The sequence below is a fragment of the Sinocyclocheilus grahami genome, unplaced genomic scaffold (genome assembly GCF_001515645.1).
Source record: "Sinocyclocheilus grahami isolate Dianchi unplaced genomic scaffold, SAMN03320097.WGS_v1.1 scaffold68.1, whole genome shotgun sequence".
Taxonomy (NCBI): Eukaryota; Metazoa; Chordata; class Actinopteri; order Cypriniformes; family Cyprinidae; genus Sinocyclocheilus; species Sinocyclocheilus grahami.
This window is the reverse complement of record NW_015505247.1, coordinates 1637890-1649524: the sequence shown is the minus strand read 5'-3', so window position 1 is coordinate 1649524 and position 11635 is coordinate 1637890. Positions and strand designations below refer to the sequence as shown.

The 11635-nt window shown below is 36.5% G+C and overlaps 1 long non-coding RNA gene across 1 annotated transcript in view; it reads left to right on the top strand.

The window, feature by feature from the left end:
• Positions 1 to 311: 311 nt before the first annotated feature.
• LOC107585296 (uncharacterized) overlaps positions 312 to 11635 on the top strand; it is a 39487-nt gene continuing 28163 nt past the window's right edge. Inside the window, exon 1 of the long non-coding RNA XR_001609229.1 lies at positions 312 to 345. This is a non-coding gene — a long non-coding RNA (uncharacterized lncRNA). The remainder of the gene's footprint in view (positions 346 to 11635) is intronic.

Genomic DNA, 11635 nt, shown 5'->3' with positions numbered 1-11635 from the left:
ATTTGTAAGACTTTTTTATGACTAAATTTGGTAATGGGAGAGTAAAAATATTTTTAAAACGTACACCGTTCAAACTAGGCTGCTTATGTTGAAGTGTTTGGGATGTGGCTTTTAATGATGAGACCTTTTTTGTAATCAGGCTCTCAAAAAGTATATAACAATTTGGATATAGATTTATCGGCTAACATATCGGTTATCGGCTTTCAAAAATAAAGAATAATCGGTTATCGGTATCGGCCAAAATTTTCATATCGGTGCATCCCTAATAAAAATAGATCATTCCATTAAAACTGGTGACACCCAGGAAGTGACATCGTTGGGACCCTTTCAACAGCATGGCAGGAAGTAAGTACTCTCAATCTGTTTTCTTTTTCACTCAGCTTATGAAGCATTGTGTTGACTGCATCTGTCTAGTGATCAGAATTATTGGAAGAAAAATGATCATAGAAATATCAATAACTCCAAACTAACATGTGGGCCAAACTAACGCCACCTGATTGAAAACTTATTGTAGACTAATGTTACCCATTCTTCCATGTTTTTCTAAATGTTATTAGAATGTTTTACCAAAGAATTCATTAGCATGTTTTATTTAATGGTCATGTTTATTTACTGTTTATTTTGAGAAGTAATTAGATAACACAACTGTGTTTTATTTAGTTTGACCTGCTGAGATGGATAAACAACATTTCAGTATCATTATTGGGTGTACCTCAAAAATAATATAATAATATATTAATTTACTTAAGGAAATGGTGTATTACTAAGAACCAGTATTTTGTGTTTTAACACTTTTTAAAATGAGACATGCCATAAACATGTCACATATAAGCATGCAGTGTCATGTCACCTAAACACATGGTACACAATAAAATGTCAAACCAGACAAGCGTAAAAAGCTGCAGTATGGCATTGTGCTGTGAACTTTGTGCTTTAATTGGAGTTTTAGTCGAAAATGCTCTTTGCCGTTTTGCATTGTGCTGTGTACTATGAGCTTGAGTGCAGTTTGTAGTGATCCTTGTTTAGGCTCAGGGCAGAGGAACAGATCTGAGCAGAAATGAAGTGGTTTAACTGAACGTGTAGCCTTGAGAGTCCGGCTAGAATTACAGGTGTACTTCCTTTCCCAGGCTCAGAAGAGGGAGTGTAAATCTTTGTGGCTGAAGAGAGATGCAGCCAGGCCTGCTATTGTCATATACACATTCACACACAATGAGTCAGGCAGGTGAGCGACTGGGTCTTGAAATTTGGCGCGAGTGAGTGAGAAAGAATAAGAAGTGAAACCAGAGGCGCCTTGCTGAGGAGCTCACCTGGGGATAGAGTGGAGTTCAGACTTATTCAGGTGTGAGGAGGGGTGTGTTGCCTCACCTTCACACACACACAGACACATGATACTTCCTCTGGCCCCATATCCCAGCATGCCTCATTTCACATGAACACCATCTTGCCAAAACATCAGTGCACTGATTAGCTCACTCAGACGTATGTGTTTATAGTCAAATATATTATTTGGCACACTCTTAAAGGGATAGTTCACCCAAAAATGGAAATGCTGTCATCATTTACTTAGCCTTGTCGTTCTAAACCTGTATGACGTTCTTTCATTTGTGCAACACTAAAGGTATTTTGAAATTCCTTTTAGGTCCAGACTGGCATAAATAGCTTTATACATTTTTTTAAATATTTTTTTTTATTTTAATTCATTTAAATTGTAATATTTTAGATTTATTTGAATGAATTTATTTGATAAAAAATACAATAGAAACAGTAATATTGTGAAATACTATTACAATTGAATATATATAATATAAATAAATATTTAACAAATATTCATAAATAAGAATTTAAAATATATTCAAATAGAAAATAGTTCTTAGTAATAATATTTCACATTATTTCTGTTTTTACTGTATTTTTGGTGAGCAGGCTTCTTTCAAAAGAAATCATAATTATTCCAAACTTTTATATAACTGACTATCAGTTTCGGTAATTGCTTTAATATGTTTTATCTTTTATTCTGAGATCACAAAACACATATTCACATAGCACATATTCAGGTGTCTCTTGAATTGATATTATTTGCATAAAAAAAGCACATGATAATGCTTTATACACATGCTCCACCAAGCTAAACCCTTTGTGACAATCTTCTGGCTGCTGTTTGTAGTCTTCATGTGGATTGATTTCAGCAGCAACGTGATTATCCTCATCACTTTAGCATCCACAGCCTCTGCGAGGCAGCCTCTTGTTTCTCAGTGCTGCAACCCTACACCAATATAGCTAGAGTTTATTTCGCCTGTTTATTTTTACTAGCAAATCTCTTCCTTCTCCATTCCTCCCACTCGTTTGCCTTCCATTGTTGGAGAGGAAGAAAGGAGAGGATGAGAGTTTGTTAAACATGTGCGCTGTTGGAAAAGTATTCTGGCTTCCTTTTCTCTCAAACTCTAGTTTTCATCTTTGCCAAACATGCTGCCACTAAAACAAAGCAAGACGTTTTGTCATGTTGAATTATTTTAAGTGATCGTATAAAGTACATTATTGGCGTGAGACTACTGTTTTAAGTTACTGTTTTCTTAATTCACATTAAACAGTAGGCCTATGTCAGTTATAGACTTTATACGAAGATTCAAATCACAGCCTTTTTTTTTTTTAATATCCATCACTGTGTGAAGTGTCCATAACATCTGATTGATAATTTTCCCTGAAAAGTGGCTTGACCGGGTGGAGTCTATAGACTTTTATTACATTTTCTGCAGAATTGAGTAAAATGGATTGAAATTTTAATTTAATTTAATTTATTTACATTTAATTTAATTTAATTTTTTATTTAATTAAACGTTTGGAGTTGTCACGGTTGCACTACTGAGTGGAGTGCGGAGCAAGGAACGGAGGGAGGCGAGGAGTACATCAATCCAGAGAAGTTTAATCACATAAAGGAAACATGGAAAACTCATGTAGCACATGTAGACATGGACAATACCGGACGCTGAACTAAAAACAGGGAACACTATTTAAACACATGACAAGACGAGGGGATGACGAGAGACACCTGGGATCAATGGAAATAAACGGGGAGCACCTGGAATTAAATCAACATAATCAGGACAGGAACAGGAAACTAACCAAATATGGGCAAGGAGGGCACATGGGGAGCAAAACACACAAAAAAACGGAACAAAGTCTGACATGACGCTCTGGAGGCCTCTAGGAACAGGGTTAACGGACGGAAGGCCTCCAGGGCGGCGTCCATTCCGGGACCCATGGTGGATCTGGCAGTTTGGGGCGCCATGGCGGAGCAGGCAGACTCGGAGGCCATGGCGGAGCAGGGGACTCGGGGGGCCACGGCAGATCTGGCAGCCCAGGAGGCCACGGTGGAGCAGGTAGTTTAGGAGGCCATAGCAAAGCAGCCTCTGAGATTGTATTTAAATTAAATGACTTTCTTTTAACCTTTCTATTAATCAAATAATCTGTTTTCCACAAAAATATGAATCAGTGAAGACTAGAGTAAAGTCTACTGAAAATTTAGCTTTGCCATCACATTAATAAATTACATTTTAAAATGTATTAAAATAGAAAATTAATATCTAAATTGTAATAATATTTCACAATTTTTTTTAGATATTCCACAGAATTAAACCTATTTTTCCCTTTTAAAAAAAAGAAAAAATCCTATCAGGAATCAAATCTCTGCAGTTTCCAGTGCCATGTTCTATTGACTGAGCTACAGAAATGCTTTTATCATGAGTTTTACAATGCTATTGTGCAAATTTTTCACCTGTATAAACATGTTTGGTTGACCAGAGCTGATGTGTTGAATTTTGTGTTGATTTCAATTCCAATTCCTTTAGCAAATGCAAGATACATGTGCATTGACTGTACATATAGAGCAATTTATTGAAGGTGTGGTCACACTTTAGTTTGAAGTCCAATTCTATTCCACTATTAATTAACTATTAAGTATGACTTTTGCCTCAATAAACTCCTAATTAGCTGCTTATTAATAGTTAATAAGGTAGTTATTAAATTCAGGTATAGAATAAGGGATCTATGGTCATTCAGAATAAGACATTAATATGTGCTTTATAAGTACTAATAAACAGCCAATATGCTAGTAATATGCATACTAACAAGCACCTAGTTAAAAGTTAGAACTGGTCCCTAAATTTAAATATTAACGCAGATGCATATGTCAGTGCTGTGCTTTGTAACCAGCAGAGGGAGATCAGTCTCTGGGGAGTTCAACAATAGTGCTGAACACACTGTATGTGCTAAAGCCAGACGTGTCATTCAAAAGTCACTTGTTCTTCAGTGAACAAGAAGCCTTTGATAAAAAAAAAGTTGTAAAAACAGGTTGCTGGAGGTCAGCGCTAACATGTGTTTGGCAACTTGTTGTCCTGCTGTTGGGCACCTGAAAGATGGCATGAGAGAGGTATGATGCTTCCTGTGTAAGAGTGTGTTCAGACTTGACTGTTCTGGCAGCTTCTCTCTTCTGCTTGGATGAACTCTTGCTGACATCAGTCGGAGTGTAAAGTCTACTATGACTATCCGTGTGGGGACTCCCCATAGGCGTAATGGTTTTTATACTGTACAAACTGTATTTTCTATCGCCCTTCACCAACCCTACACCTAAACCTACCCCTCACAGAAAACTTTCTGCATTTTTACAATCTCAAAAAAAATAAACTCATCCTGTATGATTTATAAGCGTTTGTACCCATGGGGACCTCAATTTAGGTCCCCACGGTAACACAAGTGCCCATGAGTTGGTGTGTATTCAGGTTTAAGTCCTCACCAGTATAGAAAAACCTGTACACAGAGGGTGACCGGATGAATGCCGGTGAGAGGAAAGCCTGAAGGTGTGAAGGTTAATATTTTTTTTTGAGTAAAGATGCAACAAGAGGAAACTAATTTTAATAAGACAAACACAATGAAGCCTGCAAGACCTGTTCGACCTAACTGTCACTGCTCAGGAACAAGGACGAGAGACAGTGTATTTCCTTTGTTTCATAGCAAGTGACAATCTCTACACCAGGTGAATAATAATGTCTTTGTCTGGCTTGTAAATATGTGCTGTATCTGAGTGTTCAAATATAAATTTGACATAAATGATTGGCATATTAAATGCTTTCGTTGAACATGGACAATAACAACGTAATGTTTTGAGTGGAGAAAAAATGGCTTATCAAATTACCTTGCCATATGTCTACAAAATTTTCACTTGGGATTAGAAGCACTTGAGGATTTTAGAGTTTAAATATGCTAAGAGAGTTTTTGGGCTCCCGATTTAAAGGTGCTGACAGGCCGGAGCGCTGTCGTGTGTTGGAGTGACGGCGAGTAGTTAATGACTACCTGTTCAGGTGAGAACAGCACCTACTGTGAAACCAGTCTGAGGCTCTCAGCTTCTCAAGGGAAGATGGGCAGAGGCTGATAGGCCATAGCTTCCCCTGAAAGACAAGGTCAACAGCAGAGTTAGGATGACAGCAGAGGAATGTGAAAAATCCACTTTAACGGATCCCTTAGAATAGAGAGGTAAAAGTGATGGGCTGAGCATTTGGAAGAACTAAGAAAAAAGCGAGGATGGAGGAGTGTGATGAGAGACTGGCGACTTGTCAAATGCATCTACGAACATAGGTGGGAAAGGAGGGACCCGCTGGATATACCAGAGACGGGACTCTCTACACAGTTACTTTTTGTTCAAAGGGAAATGGCTTTCAGTAGACCTTTCGCACACAGTCATGCTCGCTTAGCGCTGCTGACAGATTTATCTTGGAGGACGTTAGCGAAAGGCTTAAGCTTTTGAACTCTGCTGTTGTGCCAAAAATATTACTCTACTGTGGCATTACATCATTAAGACTTTGTATTTTTAGGTGGTTGCAATGACTATGTTGGCAACTTATTTAGGAACATTACAAAAAAACTGTACTTGAATTTAGCATGAACTTGCTTATATTTTTTACTTACTATGTAAAGACGTAATGTGATTTAAATTTGGCACAAGGATAACAGCCTTATTCTGTGATTTACTATAAACATTTCAGTCGTAATTTCTGCGTAATTCTGATAAACAGAAAGACTTGTTGAAATGCAGTTTAAGGTGATTCATACATTCATCATTTAAATGTAACATTACGCTCAACTTTAATCCAAACAAACTGCTATCGGTAAAATGTAATTGCAATTGTTGACAATTGTGCCTGACCACCACAGGCTATCCCGTTAAGGAGGTGTTAATGGGTTTCTTTATTGCTAGGATAACACCATTGGACTTTTTGTGTTTAGTGACACTTTAAAGAGACAAACCTACTAATTCTTAAATTACATAGATAACAGAGCAAGACTTATATTTGATGGGTTTACAGAGTAATTGGTGTAACTGGTTTGGGTTTCTTTGACCTTTGACCTTTGCCTGCAGAGTCTAAGATGCACCTGCAACTGTGTGTCATGACCCATGTAACCTCAGTCACACAGGCCTTCCTTCAACAGGCAAATATTGGTCGAGACCACAGATGGATACTAAAACAAATGAGCTGTTAATGATTTTCTCTTACCTCTGTCTATAAGGCCTCATACAGTCAAAAGAGTGTTTAAGAGTGTTTTAAAGGTATAGTTGACTCAAAAATAGAAATGCTGTCATCTGTCATGCTCTGATGTCATTCTAAATAAAGTTTAGGAAAAAAAAGGTGCTTTAAAGAATGCTCATGCTGCTCACTTTCAATGAAAGTTAATGGTAGCCAGTGTCAATCAACAGAGTCCATACAACTCATGCATTTTATTCCGAGTCCTCTAAATCCATATGATAGATCTGTGCTAGGAACAGAATAAAATTAGCTAAAAATGTGTTACTCTCTCCAAAAAGTTGCTACTTTCTAAAAATCTTGCCCTGAAAACCTCTTATTTGAAAATTGTGGTCACCATTGACTTTCACTGAATGGGAAAAAATACAATTCTACTATAATTCTAACATTTTTCTTTATATAATGTTTTAAAATGACATAAACGTGAGGAAATTATTGCAGATTTCAGCGTATATAACTATTCCTTTCATTTAATTCGTCCGTTTCTGTTTCCCACTGAGTTCCAAAGAGTTTTAGGTTGCATGTTTTTTCACCTTTTTTCCTGAAAAAGTAAGGCGATCTGATCTGGCTTTCACATTTTTTTCCCCCCAGAACAATTGCGGAAGGTCTGGACAAGTGCAGACGTTGGAATGAGACAATGAAAGAGTTCAGGGCTCACAGCCTCATCTGTAAAATCTTCCTCTTCTGGAGGATGTCCATCTGCCTATATAGTATCTGGTTGCAGAAATGAAACACAAATTTAGTCAATTTTGATAGGGTTTTTTGCTTAAAGTTAATAGGAAATGTATGTTTGGTCCAGCCTGCCCCTGAATTCAAGAGACTGGACCCAAGCCCTAGGGTGCTCTTTGGTAATGACTTTGTTGCGGTTCAGTTTAATTTCAGTGCTCTGTCATGTATTATTCACAAGTCTTCAGTTTGTCCAGTCCTGAGGATATCATGCTTTCGTACGTGCTTAGCTTCAGTGGAAAGGGAGGTTTTTTTGTTTGTGTAGTGATTTTCATTGATGATAAGCTCCATGCTGAAGTGGTTCTGTATGAAGTGACTGGTACAATGTAGCTGTGTTTATGTAAATAGAGATTAGATTGAATGCATACAGCTAATGTTTATTACTTGACATGCTCTTAAATATAAAGGTTTAAAAGGGGTTTTCACAGTGATGCCATAGACCTTAGTCAGTATATCGCCATGATTAATTTTGGACAGGAATGAAAGGCTGTGAGGGATAGATGTACGGTGCGGTCACCGGATTGTACTGTTGTTTAACAACATGTGGATTGTTTACCTGACAAAACGTCTTTCAGAGAGAGAGAGAGAGCGAGAGAGAGAGAGAGAAAGAAAACTCCATGAAACAATTTTGAAAGTTTTGAGTTATAAAAATTATGTGATCTTGTTTTCAACTGAATATGGTTTCAAAAAACTTTTGGTTCCCCAAATAATCTGTTCATGAACAGAACCATTTTTTAAATTACCATTTAAAAAATCTAAAGAACCTTTTCCACTATAAAGAACCTTTATAGTGTAAAAGGTTCTTTAGATTGTTTTGTTCTCCATTAAAGCTGTATGTGTGTGTACATATATACGTGCACACACACATCAAGTGAAAGCGACATTTGCAAAATTTCCTTGAGCTTCTTTTTTTCTTTTTCTTTCTTTCTTTCTAAATTAAAGTAGATTCATATGTATATATCAAATTAAGATTAAGCAGCAGTGTTTTTGTGTGTAAACACAAAACCTATAAGCTTAGCAACCATTTTTCTGCCAGAAAAGCAGCTGTAGTTTGTCATTTGATTTTTTTTAAACATTACATAAAAATAGGAAAGCCTTCGTCATCTTAAAATAAATTCTGACCTTTTTTTTTTTCTTTGAGAAATGTTCTCCATTTGACGAATGTTCAGTTGGCCCAGAATGTTCTTTACATCTGAGCACTTTCGAAGGGAGCATGTCAACATTAGATTGATTTCTCTGAATTTGACTCCAGTCTGCTGTTTATATCCAGTACCGCTCATTCCATACACAGTGGCTGTGCAAGGAGGCATAGATTTGGATAGGCTAAATGGCAGTACTCTGTAAGTGAATGAAGCAGTGGTTAGCATCATGATAAAATATAAGACCCTTTTGGCCAGCTTGTAGGCAACATAGACAGACGGCCATGACTCATTGCTACTGGAGCCAACCTGTCTGCAAAAGTACTCAGAACCTGGACCCTGGGTCAGACGCCCCCCTCTGCCTTCTCCTCTGTCCCCCAGCTGCTGGCCCTTGACAGGACGACAGGCAGCCCCATACATGGGGGTGTTATATGGGCTGTTTGATCGCCCCTAGTTTTATTTTGTGTGTGTGTGAAACGGAAAGTGGGTGTGAGAAAGATACCTGATGCAATTTGCTACATAATCGCTTGTCTCCTTTTTTTCCTCCTCCACCAATGTTTTTATAACAAAGGTCTAAAGATTTTTTAAAACCCTTTCCGCTGGGCTCTTTTTAGTGCAGTAGAAGGGTGTTGGGTCATAAACCACCATGTCCAATGCAGTCATGAGTAATGTTTCTATTTTAATCCACAGCTATAAACAACATGCATATTTTCTTACAGTGAAAACAAATAGACCAAGTTGGTGAGAAGCCTTTACCTTTCAATAAACAGTGAGTACCATTTATTTTTAATTTTAGCTGGAACTACTCCTGTGCAAGCAGTAGATGCTTTTTCCCTGGAAAGCCATTGGGAGCAGCCTGCTGTTGTTTTATCAATCAGTCTTCAATCAAACTACTAGGAACCAGTATCTCTGTCTGTTTGATTTGTCTGACCAAAGTAATTTTGGTAGAAAGCAATTTCACTTTCAGGGCAGTGTTTTATTTCACTATCCAGGGCAGTGTCTCCATTTCACCTACTGAATTAACACTCATAGGATGTTAATATAATTCAACTTTATTCTGGTTTAATTTGGATGACCGATGGATTTTAAATCATTGCCGTTGCAATGACAAATGTGGTCAGCTTTTCATAATTGGAAAAGAGAGAAAAGTCAATAACATAAGAGTAGTAAATCAGAAATGGGGAGACCAAGGCTAGTTGTCAAACTTTTTACGCCAGTTAATATTTGTTAGGGTACATCAGTTTTGGTTAAGTCTCGATTAAAGTCATGGCTACTATGCCATTGAACATTTCCACTGTTATTGCCCAGAAAAAAGCAGGGTATGTTGTCACACTATGAGGGGTAAGTTGTCACAATAAAAGTTGCCATTTAAGCAACATAACCTAACCTAAAAAAAAATTTCAATAAATAAAATTCAAAAATACTGTCGTTCTATTCAACCTTTAAATCAAAATCCACTTTCATTAGTTTATCTATATAGGAAATATATGATAATGGAATTGTAGTTTTGAGGACATAATTCAGAAACATTATTCTAGACTGTTTAAAATTGATGTTTGAATTTAACAGAAAGTTTAATAAACACACATTTATATAATTTTACTTTAAACTCAAAGTACAATAGAGGATGTGGTGAATATTATACTCGCTCACAAAGATACGGACTAAAAGACAAGAACACATTTGACAGAGACTTTCTTTTTTTGGGGGGGGGGGAAATCCATCAGAGTAGCTGCATCAGCTATATACTTTCTGAAGCAGAGCTCATTAAGGATTCTAAAGGTGGTAGTCAAAATGTGGTTTCAGCCACTGAGTGCTAAAATCACTTTTCTCCTCTCTCTTTACCCTGCATTAGAAATTCCAGCCTGGAAAATCTGAACATAATCCGAAAACATGAAAAGGAAATGAGTGTGAATGTGAGACGGTGAATAAACAGGCTTGGTATATTTCCATAGGGTTCCACATTGCTGTGTGGAGCAACTGGGGCCGGGCCATATGTGTCAGGAATAATTAAGGCTCCGTCTTTCAGTCCCCTGCGTCTGTCTACCCTTCTGTAACAGAACTGATAAAGCCATGCCCCCCTGGTGTCCCTGATTCTGACCCTTGGCCCCTACCTGATCTCTTACCTCAGCTATTCAATTTCTAGCCAACCCTGCGACTTCTGTTGGTCTCTGACCTTATCTGGCATATAATCCTGATAAGTATCACTATTATGACAGCTTGATGATATAGATACCGCAGTACTTATTAGAATATTTAAGCATACTGATGGCCAGAAATGCAATGTTTTACAATGCACTGATTCCGTCTTGATATACTCAATCATTTGGGTTACTATATTGTTTAAAACACACTATATTTTTCGGAACTTGGCACAAGTTCATGTTTGTTTTATATGGTTTTGAAAATGTGTTTTGATTTTTTTTCTCAAGATTTTCTTTTTTATTATTATTATTATTATTAATATTATTGACTCAAATATCATGAATTCATAAATACCATTGTTTTGGGGCAGTCAAACCACATTGCATTTTACAGCTTGTGCTGAACTAATGTTGTCTTGTCATCAAAATGTCAAATTATCTGTCATTTTTGGAGATTTACTGACTATGACACAGTCACTGACTACTTGTTTTAAATGAGCCATTTTTCTTCTTCATGATATGCAGATTTTTATTTTATTTTTTTTACTTTTATACCCTCCAAAAAATAAAAAGAAATATGCTCATCATAGAAGAAGTATATTCATTGTCTGTATGAATTGCATTTTAATGTTTATGAAGTCATAGATAAGACAAAAAATGTGTGTTAGTGTTGTAGTAACAGTGATATACTATTATAGTTATTGTTAATTTTGAATTACATTGTTACATTTTCTGCTTATTTTAATTTTAGTTAAAGTTTTAGTATTTTTGTTTTATTATTTATTTATTTCATTTGACATTTTATTTCGATATCATTTTTATCTTTTTTATATGTGTTTATATACTCTATTAAGGTTTTGTTTATTTAGTGCCTTGGCAACAAGCTTAAATAAAATACTTTCCCTTAGTTTATATATATATATTAATGGTTTTAGTCAACCCTATCAATGACCTGGTTGGCACAGTTGTAACAAAACAAGACATACAACAAAACAAGATGTAATGTGGACCAGATTTCTTAACCACTACTTTATCCCTCTCTTTTTTTTTTTTT